At 34.6% G+C, this 14,703-nt stretch overlaps 2 non-coding genes across 2 annotated transcripts; one reads left to right on the top strand and one right to left on the bottom strand.

Moving 5' to 3' along the window:
- Positions 1-12,173: 12,173 nt before the first annotated feature.
- TRNAS-GCU (transfer RNA serine (anticodon GCU)) lies at positions 12,174-12,247 on the bottom strand. Its single transcript has one exon. It is a non-coding gene; the product is annotated as a tRNA-Ser (tRNA).
- A 606-nt stretch (positions 12,248-12,853) lies between these two features.
- On the top strand, positions 12,854-12,927 carry TRNAS-GCU (transfer RNA serine (anticodon GCU)). Its single transcript has one exon. It is a non-coding gene; the product is annotated as a tRNA-Ser (tRNA).
- The last annotated feature ends 1,776 nt before the right edge of the window (positions 12,928-14,703 follow it).

Genomic DNA, 14,703 nt, shown 5'->3' with positions numbered 1-14,703 from the left:
AAAATGAAATATTTAATATAATGTGTCTTGTCCTGCACTTACGTCTAGTTTTAGTGCAAGACTCCACCACTCTAGTTTATTATAAACCTTAATATTTATTTACTTGCCTAAGTTGTAATTCTCGTTTAACTCTACAACGTGCAGTCAGTATATATAAATCATTCAGTATGCTACTTCCTTCCATTCCTCTTTCACAATAGATATATTTATACAGTTCTTATAAACTCTCCTTAGTTGGCAAGCCTTCATTTCTTAATTTAAATTCACAGTACTCCTTTGACATTCCTTCAAAACTGTGAAATTTAGAAATAAAAAAGTTTGCTAAGTAATTTCTAACTAAGTCCAAAATGTTATTATCAGTAAGTCTTGGAAATGCGTATCTGTCAAATTTGAATTTGTTTGTTAATTCTGTGCCTTCACTCTCATTTAATAACTCCTTTCTTTTACTTTTTGTTTTAGCTATTTTACCCGGAATTTTTGTTTCTATATATCTGTTCATCATAAAGAGATGTTGGCTTGCCTCCCATTTCTCCACAATGCAATACTTGATTCTTTCTTCATTGCATACTTCTAAATCCATAACATACAACAAGTGTGTAATATATTTGTATAATTATTACGTATTAAGTCTTACGACAATCAATGTTTCATACCTAAGCTTTACTCATTCATTTCCGGTTTTTCATTAATTCTTTCAATTGTCTTATTTTAATTAAAAAATAAATTTCTATCTGTTTTTGTAAATTCTTATTGTTATTATTCATTAGTTTTTTTAATTGCTATTTCTTTATTCATTAATAAGAATTTTTATTTTTATTTAAATTTCTCTGGAATTTCTTTAGTAATGTTAAAAGTCAAGAATAATATGAATGTCATCCTCTCTCTTTCCGCATAAATTGCATATACCTTGAGGTATATTACCTCGTTTATTTCTTAACCTCCAAATCCCCAGCCTGAACCAACTAGTCCAAATCTTTCTTTCATTTTCATATTATCAATATATGCACTTCGTCCCCATACTTATTTTATAATCATTAAAACATATTAGTGATCGCATTTCATTAATACTGCTAAAGTCATTTTGTCTTGACAACAATTGAGGGCAAACTGGTTGAACTGTGTACCAAGAAAGGACCAGAAGATGATACCAAATACGAGCTAAAGAAATGAACGGGCCAAAATTTTTCTGGGGCAGAATTATCTATCATAACAAGGAATGTCAAAATAATTGTGTAAAATCACGACCCAGTAAACAAGAAAGTGAGGAAACTAATCACAAGGAGAAAAAAAACATGCCTTAGTACTCGTTATCGTCTTTCCAGTCTTCAGATCCAGTGGATTCTTTGTGGCATGTATCATGGAATGCATCCAATTATGTAGCATTCTTAACAACTTGGTAAGTCAAGATGTGAACTTTGTTGAAAATACGACGATGAATGCTTTTAATTTAAGTACGAGAGAGTCGGGTAGTATCGGACGTCGGGTAATATCGGACAGTGCGTTTCTTTCATTTACCACCATATGGTAGTATCTGAATGACATGGTTATGTTTCTCTATGCGACATCACAGAAACGTAACCATGTCAATCAGGTACTATCATCGTGTGGTAGATGAAAGAAACTCACTGTCCGATATTACCCGATGTCCGATACTACCCGACTCTCCCCTATATAGCATCAAAATAGAATAAACTTTATATTATTATGTAATTACAATAATTCAGCAAAAATTTAGTCAACAAATTAGTTTTCGACAGACATATAATAATTCATACGTACCTCAGTCAGCCAATGACTTCTTAGCAAAGAGATAGCATTCAAATATCGTCTATCGATCTATACAATGACGATCTTACATGAAGATCATATAAGTATTCGATCCTTAATACATTCTCTGAAAGTTTTCTTGGCTCTGGAAGAAATTGTCTTCGTCTGCTTCCATTTTAACAGTTACACTCTTCACCATAAGTTCATTATCTTCAACATAATGTAATAGCTACAGTGTTTATAAAGAAGAAGAAATTATTACTATTATGTCATATTGTATTGATAGATAAAATGGATGTTACGTTTCATCGTACTATTCCCAGACAGCCATTGTTCCATTATCAATTGATGATATTTCCTTGTCTGTGAACGACTTTCATAGTTGAAAATTCGTTACAAGAATTTTGCAACTAGCTTGTTACTACAAGAATGTAGACTTTTTAACTAATACGTGTAAGTTTTATTCAGTAATTACTTTAAATAAATGAAATATATAATGACGTAATACACATAAATACAACACATATGGATAACTCAAGAAAGTGTTCACGCAAAATGAATTGAAATGTAAATGCCTGTGTATGCAATGAGTAAAGAAAATAAAACACTCAACTGTAGATTAAAATTTAAGATATACAAAAATCTAAAAATGTCAGAATAGTTCAAACGTAAAGTCCCTGTAATGTTATCTGACTGATACTGAATAACGATTGAAATACAAATCATAATTAAATACAATACTAAATAACATGAGAAATGTAATGGGTTTAAGATAACATTAACGAATGCTTAATTTTTTGTGATTATCCTTACTATATAGTCAATAATTAGGCTTATATATAATATTAGTTACATGTAGGCCTAAATAGTAAGAAGATATAGATACATTACCGACGTTAAAAAATAAATGTGGAATACGTTATGAAGAATATTTGTTTCAATTCAGATATACGGTTTCGATCACGGGTAATTCCGATAGTTTATGAAAGGCAATACATTTCAGACAGTACAGTTTTAATTCAATGTTAGAAATTAAAAGCTATCGTTACTTCATTTGCTATGTGAAAATATTTCATGGCCATTTATTTAAAATATGTTGTGACTTAAGATGCTAAATGAATCTAAGCATTGCGGACTGGGTTTGCTTAAATGTTTAAAATTCTAATTTAAAATATGTTTTGTTGTATTCTATTGCTATTCTATCTAAGCTGGATTCCGGATTCTGAGTCGATTTCCATTAATTTTTTCGTGTTTTACTTGATAGTAAAATGTGAAATAGAAGATTATAATATAGATCTACCTTGCGACTGACTCATAAACAATGTTATATATTTTTAAAATTTACAGTGAGGTCACAAGACCAGTGCAACCTCTGATAATAGGCATTTAGTTAAATCACCATAAATAAGATGTTATATCTACCACCGATATTGAATTTTGTATTATCAAAATACTTAAGTAACAATTTGAGTAATTTTCTTTATAGCGGATATTGTTTAATAAATGAATCTCTTTATAGATCGCCTTCGTTCTTCAATTAAAGCAAGTCATGTAAAACAAAGCGTTTAACTGACATTAGTATACATTCTCGCATGTCTATATATATGTGTTACTTTGTCAGTCAGAGACTTGGACACTGTGACGTACAACGATAAGAAATTTACACGAAACTTAGAACCTCAATCTGACTACATTACTAAACGTTCTTGCACAACCTGTACCTATTTCTTCTTACTTTTCTCGGGAAGCAACGAAGCGATTAAAACAGTTGAAGTAGAACGATAGCTAGACATTATAGATAGTTACTTGTTTTTAAAAGAAGAGTGGGGAGATGGAGGTGGGAAATGATCTCTGGAATAATTGATAGATTTAAACTTTTCGAAAGTTCGTGACGAGACAAGCTCTACTCGGCACTGTGGTCTATATTACCATCCAACCTTCCTCATGTCTCTTGATTTTTACTTTTTTATTTCCTCTATAACTAATCTCCCCCTCTCTCAGGAATCAGAATTACAATGGTAAAACCACAAACTACAAGCCACAGAGCAGAAACACCGCTGCGATATTACACGAGAGTTGAGAATTGATTCTAGACTGTACCATGAACATTTGGCTACACAGTGACTGCACTAAGAGTATAAATACAGTTGGTCTCACTGTAGAAACCATCAGTACGATTCCGTCCAGTGTTTCAACATGGGTCCGCCCATGTATACCACGTTTGTGGGACTTCTGTTTTGTTGTCAAACGATACTTGCATTCAATGTTGGCATCAGGAGCCAAGCAGATCTCCCAGACTTCATAGCACAACCGTCACATCAAGTAGTTCTCGAAGATCTTATTCCTGAAGAGAGCGCTAATGTTGTAAGACCAGTGTCATACTCCTACACTACAAAGAACACTGACCAAAGACCTGTAGAAACTGTTGCACATACTCCTCAACGCAGAGCTTCACCACATCCTGGGAACAGCGGTCATCAAAAGTCAGAGCCCTTGGTTGCCAAGATAGCTCCACGACATACAACTGTTGTACACCATCCACCTCCTCAGCAGTACCAGCGTGCAGCCAGCGAGGAGCACTCACCTCGTCACCAGAAGGTGGTGCAGCATAAGAGCTTACATGATGAGGACCGAAATCGCAGATTACACGACGACGAAGAAGAAGAGGATCGGCAAGGAACAGAGCATCTAGGTTCGTTGTCTCACCGTGAAGAGCAGAGAGGGCGTAAGAATCTCCATAGCGAAGAAGATCTTGAAGTTGAAGAGGATGAAGAAGAGGCTCCATCACATCGTGTTGAAGAGGTCAGTCACAAGAAATACCAAGCAAGACCTTCAGAGTCTACCGAACAACAGGCAGAATCGTCAGAAATCAAACATGAAAGTGGCAAGAAGTTGAGAAAACCCATCATATTTGCATACACTGATCAAAAGCCTGCTGCATCTGGACATGGAGGCGGCGGCGGCGGTGGCGGTGGTGGTGGTCATGGTCATGGTGGTGGCGGTGGCAGCGGCGGAGGAGGTGGTCATGGTCATGGAGGCGGCGGCGGAGGTGGTGGAGGCAGCGGAGGAGGTGGACATGGAGGACATCATGAGAAGGGTGGAGGCAAGGAGCATCATTCTGACCATCACGAGAGTGCTGGTCACAAGGGAGATAAGGGCTACAAGGGACATCACAGCTATGAGAAAGGAGAGAAAGGACACCACGACAAAGAGGCACACAAGGGTCACTACAGTGATCATGGTGGTAAGAAGGCAGAGCACCATGAAGGCGGTGGTCATCACGGTGAACACCATCATGGAGAGAAAGGTGAGAAGGGTGCCAAATATGGTGAGTCTGGAGAACACAAGAAGGGACACAGCACCAAGGGCGAGCATAATGTCCACAAGAAGGATGAGTACGAGAAAAAACACGAGTTTTATGATGAACATCACGAGGGTGGCGAACACAGCAAGTTTGGCGAATTCTTTGACGAACATGAGGGCAAAGAAGGTGGACACAAGAAAGGGGGACATCACAAATCGGGATACCATGACGACCACTATGGTAAGAAGGGCCATCATGAAAAAGGACACTACCACGACGATCACAAGGGTCACAAGGCTGAAGATGGGCATGAGGAACATCATGGACACAAAGAAGAGTACGGGAAGAAAGGTGGTCACGAAGAAGGCAAGAAGTGGGGCTACAGCAGCGGTGATGGAGGTCACGGAGGCGGTGGCGGCGGCGGGGGTGGTGGCGGAGGCGGTGGACACGGAAAACACCGTTAAGTGGTTACAAGTTGAAAGTTCAGGATTAATATTCATTATTGCTATGGAAATTATTCGTGTTTCCTGTTTGAGAGTTAAATGAATGGATGTTGTCGGGTAATGCATGATTTCGGCGAAATGTGTGGGCTATAAGCACGTTCATTTTAAAATCATTTCAGTTCTTGTGTTATAATATCATTAAATTTACTTAGTATTGACGCATACTATAGGATTACAGAGATGCTAGAACGACTCTACAATATGGGACACGACAACATTCAACAGTGTAGCGATTAGTGAAACCCTAACATTGGTATTCCGTCCATAGTGTTATAGAAATGAGAGTAATGTGACCTGGACCTCTATAACTTTAATATATTTTGAGAAATATATCGTCGTTGTTCCTGCAATAACTCCTATATGCAATATATAAAATTTTTCAGTTGGAAGAAAAAAAGAACATTTATTCATTCTATGGCAGTGAATTCTTACATATTCAAAAGAAAGAAATATAAATACATATAGAAGTTTTTATTATTTGCTCTATCACTATTTAAGTTATTTAACAAAGCAAAAATCTAAAAATCGATAAATATGTCACATAGGAGTTATTGCAGGAACAACTACGATATATTGAAGCAACACCAAACAGTCGTCAGCGAAACTATGTGGATATTTTCAATGATTGTCTAAGGAATATATTATTTTTCCCGTGCTTTGATATATTCAACCTACTGTCAGTACAAAGTAATTTTAATGATGGTATAGTAGAAGAGTATCGATTATTGTTTTAGTGACTCGTTGGTGAAATGATAGGGGTATATATAAACATATCATGGCCTATATTTTCCCTACATGATTATATAGAAATCACCTCATTATACTGCAGAAATTAGTTACACGTATGTATTATATAATAATATAACGTTTACTTCAGGTTACAAATTTCATTCAGCTTTAATTTCTTCCCATTAACATTTCATTAGTTTCCATAAGGTTAGTCTGAATTGCAGAAGTTTTAAATGACGTGAATCTTGATATCTGATTAAAGTTTATATTTAAAATATTTTTCTGCTTCTCATTTAGTCTCGGCAAACTGACAAATTTAGTTATTGATCCTGTATTTTTGTAGCAAAATTTTAAAAAAATATTACTAATTCGTAGTTTTATCTCACCTAATTATAGGGGATAAAAGAGTCATGTTTTACAGAATTTTACGATTGTATACAATATATTACATAGCAAAATTAATATCATAACTGATTCTGCTTAAAATTATGTTCATATTTGCCTTTAGAGCAAAGTTAAATAGGAATATACTTCTTAAACCATGACGATATATTTGTATGCATACATTGGACGAATTATACCATAAACGATTTAATATCCCCCTAATACATTAATTTTAGATGCCATTTCTATGATTGCCTAACTTAATTTTTTATGACAATTTATGTACAATAAAAGACTTTACCAAGAAGTGTGGATTTTGACAAGAATATGAAAATCAAACGTTTACAAAGGAAAAAATTGTGATAACCTCTATGCATTAAAAAGGATAATACGAGTATGTTGAGTATGCATAAACTGAAATAGTTGAAAAATTATTGTTGATATAGTATCATATGGAATAAAACTATTCCTGGAAATTGTTCAAATTTGTTACTTAGATTTGAATCCCTACAAAATTTAGACATTTCATGTCTATACTATTATAAATGAACATTATTACTTTTTTCTCAAATAAGCGACTTTCCAATAGATGACAATTTTACAAAATAATGCTGTTCAATGAATGCAATTGATGGAAGTTATTTTCATGTGTATATGATAAGTTATTGGAAAAAAGGACAGAGATAATGGCATCAGGCGTTAGTTAAAAGTTTCATTTATATTCATTATTGTTGAATGATCAGATCTCTAAGGCCTACATTGAATTAAAAGACTGGGACAGCAATTCGGTCCGATATGATTTAACTTAGCTACGGAACCAATTGTACAGATCTGTACAATGAATGTGCAATATTCTGTGTATTAATTAAATAAAGTGATTCTTAACACTTGAGTGTTACAGAGATATACATTTTCAAATTTCATTGTCTAATTACTAGCGTAAGAGTGAAAATCGATTATATACATATACGCTTCTCAAACTGAAGGACTGAAATTTGTTAATACTTATGACTGAATTCAATAAAGAAGTTGTAGTTGTTCCAACACATATTCAGTTTTATCCCACTTTCCTTCCTTATGATTGCATGTTTTCATACTAATGTCCTCATTTCGTCATTTTGAAATTAAAATTTAATTTTAGTAAATTATGAGAGGATTATAGCGAGCAGAGTGCTTTCGACGTGACGTAATATTTTGTTTTGCGATGGCTTCCTACCAAAGGAATGAAGCTTCTTTTCTTAACAGATCGATATTTGAGAGTTTGATTGTTGTTTTCGTAATACAATTTTATCTTCTTATCAAAATTTCTATTTTCGTCATAGGTCCTTCTCATTTCAAGATCAGGCATGCTATCTGATACTCCACAGTGGTGGACGACCAGGTATAACAATGTTTCTCGTATTCTTTAGGTAAGTTAGTATGATTTCAAATAGATTTGCAGCCTCATTCACTTTGTCATTGTACTGTGAATGCAAATAAAACCATGTCTCATCATAAATGAACTATTCTGTAATATCAGTGATGGAGAAATTGACTCTGAAGCGAGTTTTCTTGAAGAAATCCGACTGTACTCCTAATTTGAAAATTAATTCTAAGTCATCTGACTTCTTCTTCTTCTTTTTGTTAGGTTATTTTACGACGCTGTATCAACATCTAGGTTATTTAGCGTCTGAATGAAATGAAGGTGATAATGCCGGTGAAATGAGTCCGGGGTCCAGCACCGAAAGTTACCCAGCATTTGCTCGTATTGGGTTGAGGGAAAACTAGGTAACCTGTCCCGACCGGGATTCGAACCCGGGTCACCTGGTTTGGCGGCCAGACGCGCTGACCGTTGCTCCACAGGTGTAGATTCTGACTTCTTCTCAAAGAACGGATAGTAGGATGAGATTTGTGATGACCCATTGTCGCTGTAGACTTTATTTATTTGTTTTTTATTTATTTATTTACTTATTTATTTATTCATTTAATCTGAGAGGATTAAGGCCATAAGGCATTCTCTTCAATTCTAAAATATAGCACACACAAATACAAAGAAATACAAACTCAAAAAATAATACAAATTAAATTAAAGATCTATACAGGATCAACAGAGTCAAAGAACACTACAGAGCACTTATTAAGCTAATACAAGAAAAAAAGTTAAAATACAGTAATAATGATGATGATGATGATGATGATGATGATGATAATAATAATAATAATAACAATAATAATGTGTGATGTATTTATTGTCATTATTATTATTATTATTATTATCATCATCATCATCATCATCACTATCACTATCATAATTGCTATCTCTGTTTTCTTTCTTTTCTTGTATTAGTTCGATGAGAGCTCTATAATGTTCTTTTGACCCTGTTGATCCTCTATAGAATGTTAGTGTTTCTTTTTTTATATTTATATGTGCTATCTGGTAGGATGGAAGAGAAGGCCTTATGGCCTTAATCCTGCCAGATTAAATAAATAAATATTTAAATAAATAAATAATTAAATAAATAAAATAATAAATAAATTACATATTAACGATAAAACTAGCATCTGCATAGTTACAATATTTATTATATGTCATGGGTTAAGCCGAAGTTGAACAACTGACAGGTATTCAACAAGCAATTCCAAGAACTAGAATGTGATTCTTTAATTTAAATCTGAATTTTGATATTATCCGAAAGTCTCTGACATGGTCAGGGAGAGAATTCCAGAGGCGTGGAATCGATATGATGAAAGATGGTGAGTAGAAGGATGTTATGTTCAGAGGAATAGAGAGAAGGTACATGTTCCGGGTTCGAGGTAGTGAAAGATATATAAAACGGGATGGTAGGCAGGAGGATGTGGAGGTGTGGATGATTTTAAATAGTAATAAGGAGGAGTTGAAAAGTCTTCTTTCTTCAAATGTATTCCGAGACAACAGTTCTAGTGACGGTGTTACATGATCTAATTTTCTAATGTTATAAACGAAACGAACGCAGATATTATGAACACGCTGCAGTCTATGGGAAAAATCAATATTTATATTCGTGAATAGAGAATCGCAGTAATCGAAGTGGGACATTACTAAAGTTTGAATGAAATTATTTTTGAGGCTAAGAGGTAGAACGCTGGCCAAGTGTTGAAGGAATGGATTATAGAAAAAGTTTTCTCACATATGGAAGTTCCTTGACTTTGAAAAGTTAAATTTGTATCTAAACACATTCCTAAATTTTTTACTGTTTTGCTACATGTAATTGTGGTATTATTTATTTTCTTGTTCGATAGAGTGGCTAGATCTATTTTGTTTAATGCTCGTTAGTGTTCCATTATTATAGCTTGCGATTTGTCTGGATTTAGTCCGAGTCCAAATTTTTGCGCCTATTGAGCTACAGATGCTAGATGCTAGATTTTCATTAATTCTGGTCACAGTGTAATTGATTGTACAAGTTCGGGAGTGATTGTAAAGTTGTAAGTCATCAGCGTATTATAATAATAATAATAATAATAATAATAATAATAATACACGCAGAGGAATACATATTGGTGGTAAGTGATGAATAAACACGATTTACATGATTACACAATAAAAATAAGGAACAAAAAATAAAAATATACACAGTGGAATACATTGCATTAAATATTTCCAACGCGTTATGTCTGGCAACTCATAAGATATTCTTTTAATTTACATTTAAAAGAAATTAAAGTTCGGCATCCCTTGACTTCAATCAGCAGAAAATTCCAGTGACGAGAAGTAGCAACAGTGAAAGATGAAGAATACAGAGATGATGTGTGGAGTGTAATTTCAAGCGTGTTATGTTGTGGCCGAATATTTAAGTTATGATAGCGATAAAAATTGTGGAATCGAACAAATAAGTAAGAGGGAGCAGAAGTGTGCAGAATTCGGTATAAGAGAGAAAGAGAATGTAACTTTCTCCTCTTGTATAACCTGAGCCACAATGATTTATTGAAAGAATGTGAAATGTGATCGTAGTAGCGGACATTACAAATGAAACGAACACACGCATTGTGAACACGTTGCAGGTGGTGTTTAGATTGTCTTGGAATCCATGTTGTCTATTTATGCTTTAGTAACGTAATAAGCATACGTTTGCTCATAAAATATACTTCTATTCGATTCCCGAATATTCTATTAGGTTTATGATGGTCATTGTCACTGTAATTTATGATTTTTCAGAATATTTATTTTATTGTTATTATTATAATCAATTTGTGCTTATTTTAAGGGAGTCTGTACTGTCTATCCCAGCAATGTAAATTTCATCTAATTTAGGTGCACTTTTCTCAGGACTTACATAAGATACACATTTGAAATTTTTAGGGGTTATTCTTCAAGTATTATTGTATGTAACAGGCTAAAATTACGGTCTTTATCTTTTATTACTCTGCTTTACATTGATGGAATGGCAGTACAGTCTCCCCTTAACCGAAGACATAGCCTATTACGAGAAAGCCGGAATTCGATTTTCAGCAGATTCCATAAGATTTATTTTTGTTCATGAGGCAACTATTATAGTTGTTAATTGTTGTGGAGTAGAGTTTCTCCTAATAGAGTGCCACTCGTATTATCCAGTTGTACTTAATTACCGAATGCTTTCACACTCATTGGACCGAACTAACTGTAATTCTGTTTTTTTTTTTGGTTAGTTATTTTACGATGCTTTATCAACTGCTGTGGTTATCTAGCGCCTGAATGAGATGAAGATGATAATGCTAGCGATATGAATCCCGAGTCAGGTGCCGAAAATTATCCAGTATTTGCTTTTAATGTATATAAGATGACCGGAAATAATAGCAAATGAAGAACTGTGGAGAAGAACTAACCAATCACAAATATGTTACCAAATAAAACAAAGAAAATGGAATTGGATAGGCCACACACTGAGAAAGCCAGATGGAGGTATTGAGAAGACTGCAATTGACTGGTCTCCACAAGGAGTAAGGAAGAGAGGACGGCCTAGAAAAACATGGAAACGATCAATAGAGGAGGAAGTAGAGAGATGTGGGAAAAGCTGGAAAGAGGTGAATGGATGGCTGGTGACAGAGTACGCTGGAGGAACTTCACTGCTGCCATATGTTCCACCTAGGAACAACTAGATATAAGTAAGTAAGCTTTTAATGTGTTGAGGAAAAACCTCGGAAAAACTTCAACTGGGTAACTTGTCCCAACCTAGACCCGCTAGTTGCACAGTCAGACGTGCTAACCGTTATTCAACAGCTGTGAACGTAATTCTGTTGGAATTACACAATGATAAACCTATTTTGTTGTGTGAGTTTCCTCGACTATTCTTTTCCCCTTAAATTATTACGGAAGACCCATGTTCAATATCCGGCAAATCTTATGAGAAATGTTGGTTCTTCAGGTTTAGGAAACAAGTATTGGTCTACAAGTAATCCTGTTATTAGTATGAGGCAGTTGTAAGTTATACAAATCTGGCTTTCAGGTAGTAGCTCCCTTTAAAGCAGGTTCGAATAATTTCAAGGAAAAATTGTTCCGGAGCCGGGTATCGATCCCGGGACCCTTCGCTTAGCGCGCGAACGCTCTACCGACTGAGCTACCCCAGGAACTATACACGACACCGTCACAATTTTTCCTTTTATATCCACACAACTCACATGAGCTGACAAGACGTCAGAACTCAACTATAAGTGCACACCTTAATTTGTGGCTTTCTGTTAACGTACCTCCAGTAACGAATGTATTATACAAATCTGACTTTCAGGTAGTAGCTCCCTGTAAAGCAGGTTTGAATAATTTCAAGGAAAAATTGTTCCGGAGCCGGGTATCTATCCCTGGAACCTTCTCTTAGCGCGCGAACGCTCTACCGACTGAGCTACCTCAGGAACTATACACGACACAGTCACAATTTTTCCTTTTATATCCACACAACTCAAATGAGCTGACAAGACGTCAGAACTCAACTATGAGTCTACACAATACTGTGTGACTTAATTTAATTTTTCCTTGAAATTATTCAAACCTGCTTTACAGGGAGCTACTACCTGAAAGCCAGATTTGTATAATACATTCGTTACTGGAGATACGTTAACAGAAAACCATAAATTAAGTCACACAGTATTGTGTGCACTCATAGTTGAGTTCTGACGTCTTGTCAGCTCATTTGAGTTGTGTGGATATAAAAGGAAAAATTGTGACTGTGTCTTGTATAGTTCCTGGGGTAGCTCAGTCGGTAGAGCGTTCGCGCGCTAAGCGAAGGGTCCCGGGATCGATACCCGGCTCCGGAACAATTTTTCCTTGAAATTATTCAGTTGTGAGTTAGTTAAATATTCTCACTGAATAGAGCGAGATTTGGTACCAGATATATCCTTTAAGTTGTGTGGTGATACAGGCTTTCTCCAAGTAAGTTTATTTTGGGTCCCATTGCCATTCTTACCGTTCCATTTCTATTCAAGCAGTTGCCTGACCGTTTCTCATCACAGGGTTAGTAGTTGGATTTCTAGAAGATTCTGTGTGAATTTACTGATAGATCTATGGTAAAATATTCAGCAAGCCATATGTGACTTATAGTAAAAATGACGAATATGATATAGTTTTATTTAAATAATTCAGATTCTTCATTGTTATTGTGGCTCAGTTGCATTTTAGTTAGATTGTGATATGTCAGCAAAGGAACCTTAATTCGACACTTGGCAGATTCAATGAAATGTATGTAAAGTCTGCGGTTGTAAATAAAGATTAATTAATTCTATTTTATACTACATATAATATTGATATTATTTATGACTAGTGGCTTGTGCAGCAAATGCAGCAAACTAAGTTCATTAGACGTTCAAATAAATTTTTTTTTTTGAGATTTATTTTTCAACGAACAATACCAGACATTTTGAAAGATATTTGCTTCCGTAATTATGAAACATACTCCCTCTGAATGTTTTTTATGCCAAATACTTTACCTTGAACCTATCCACCTTCAGGTTTTGAGTTTCAACCCAAAAACGCAAGTAACAATGTCAGGAAGATCAGTGAGTTTTTCATGTGGGAGTAAAGCAATAGCTATTTCAGGTCATTGTGGATTCTAGGTGAAACTTAAAAAAAAATGTCAGTTTGCTATGCTTTCGAACAATAGACATAGCATCTTGGTATAACTGCTGCATGTAGAGAGTAAAATCATTTTATCCTGCTAAGAGATCTTGCTGAAATGATTCGGGAGACTACGAAATTTTGTAGGCTTCTTATTTTATCAGTAAGTAATAACTTTTGGTCTTTTCTCAGGAACTGTAATTTTTGCGCTCTCTCGAGCCAATACTGAAGAAAATGACTCATATAAATATCTACAACACACCGTCATTAAACATATGAAAAAGACCCAACCTCACTTGATTAATAACTCTAAAAATATTTGATTTTCAATAATATTATTATCTTACGTAAGTTTTGTAGTTATATACTATATAAGTTAGCCGCCACTCAGTAAATTATAGAAATGAAAAGCTAATTTAAGATATTCTCTATTCTATAACCCCAAAACGTTTCACGTTCATATCATCATAATATTAATGAAAAGTAGTCACATCATGGCATTAACTATAATAATATTTCATTTCTAATGGTAATAATGTCATCAAAACACTTCAAATTTTGTAGATTTTCATATCCAATACACCACAGCTGTACTCAGAAAATTACACACCGCAGAATCAGACCTGTCAATTATTTTTAGTAAGTCTTGAAGTTTTTAATAACCAATTGAATTTGAGCTCTAAATATGTCCGCAATTCTGCAGGTCATGGCCTTCGTGTAATATCCTGTTTTTTTATTGTATTGTGTGTTTTGTTTTATACTTATATCCAATTAGTTCTCAAAACTGACGAAAGATGGATTTTGGAAAATAGGATAATTATGCAGGAAAACTAACGCTTCTCTGAAAGTTACTATTTTTCTTAAAAACGTCGGGTTCCATGCTTCAAAATGAGGGGTCATTTATTAAAATCCGTTCAGCCGTTTTCCCGTAATTTCCATTACCAGTTCAAATTATATATATATATATATATATATATATA

The sequence above is a fragment of the Periplaneta americana genome, chromosome 1 (assembly GCF_040183065.1).
Source record: "Periplaneta americana isolate PAMFEO1 chromosome 1, P.americana_PAMFEO1_priV1, whole genome shotgun sequence".
Taxonomy (NCBI): Eukaryota; Metazoa; Arthropoda; class Insecta; order Blattodea; family Blattidae; genus Periplaneta; species Periplaneta americana.
This window is presented reverse-complemented; position numbering and strand designations above follow the sequence as displayed.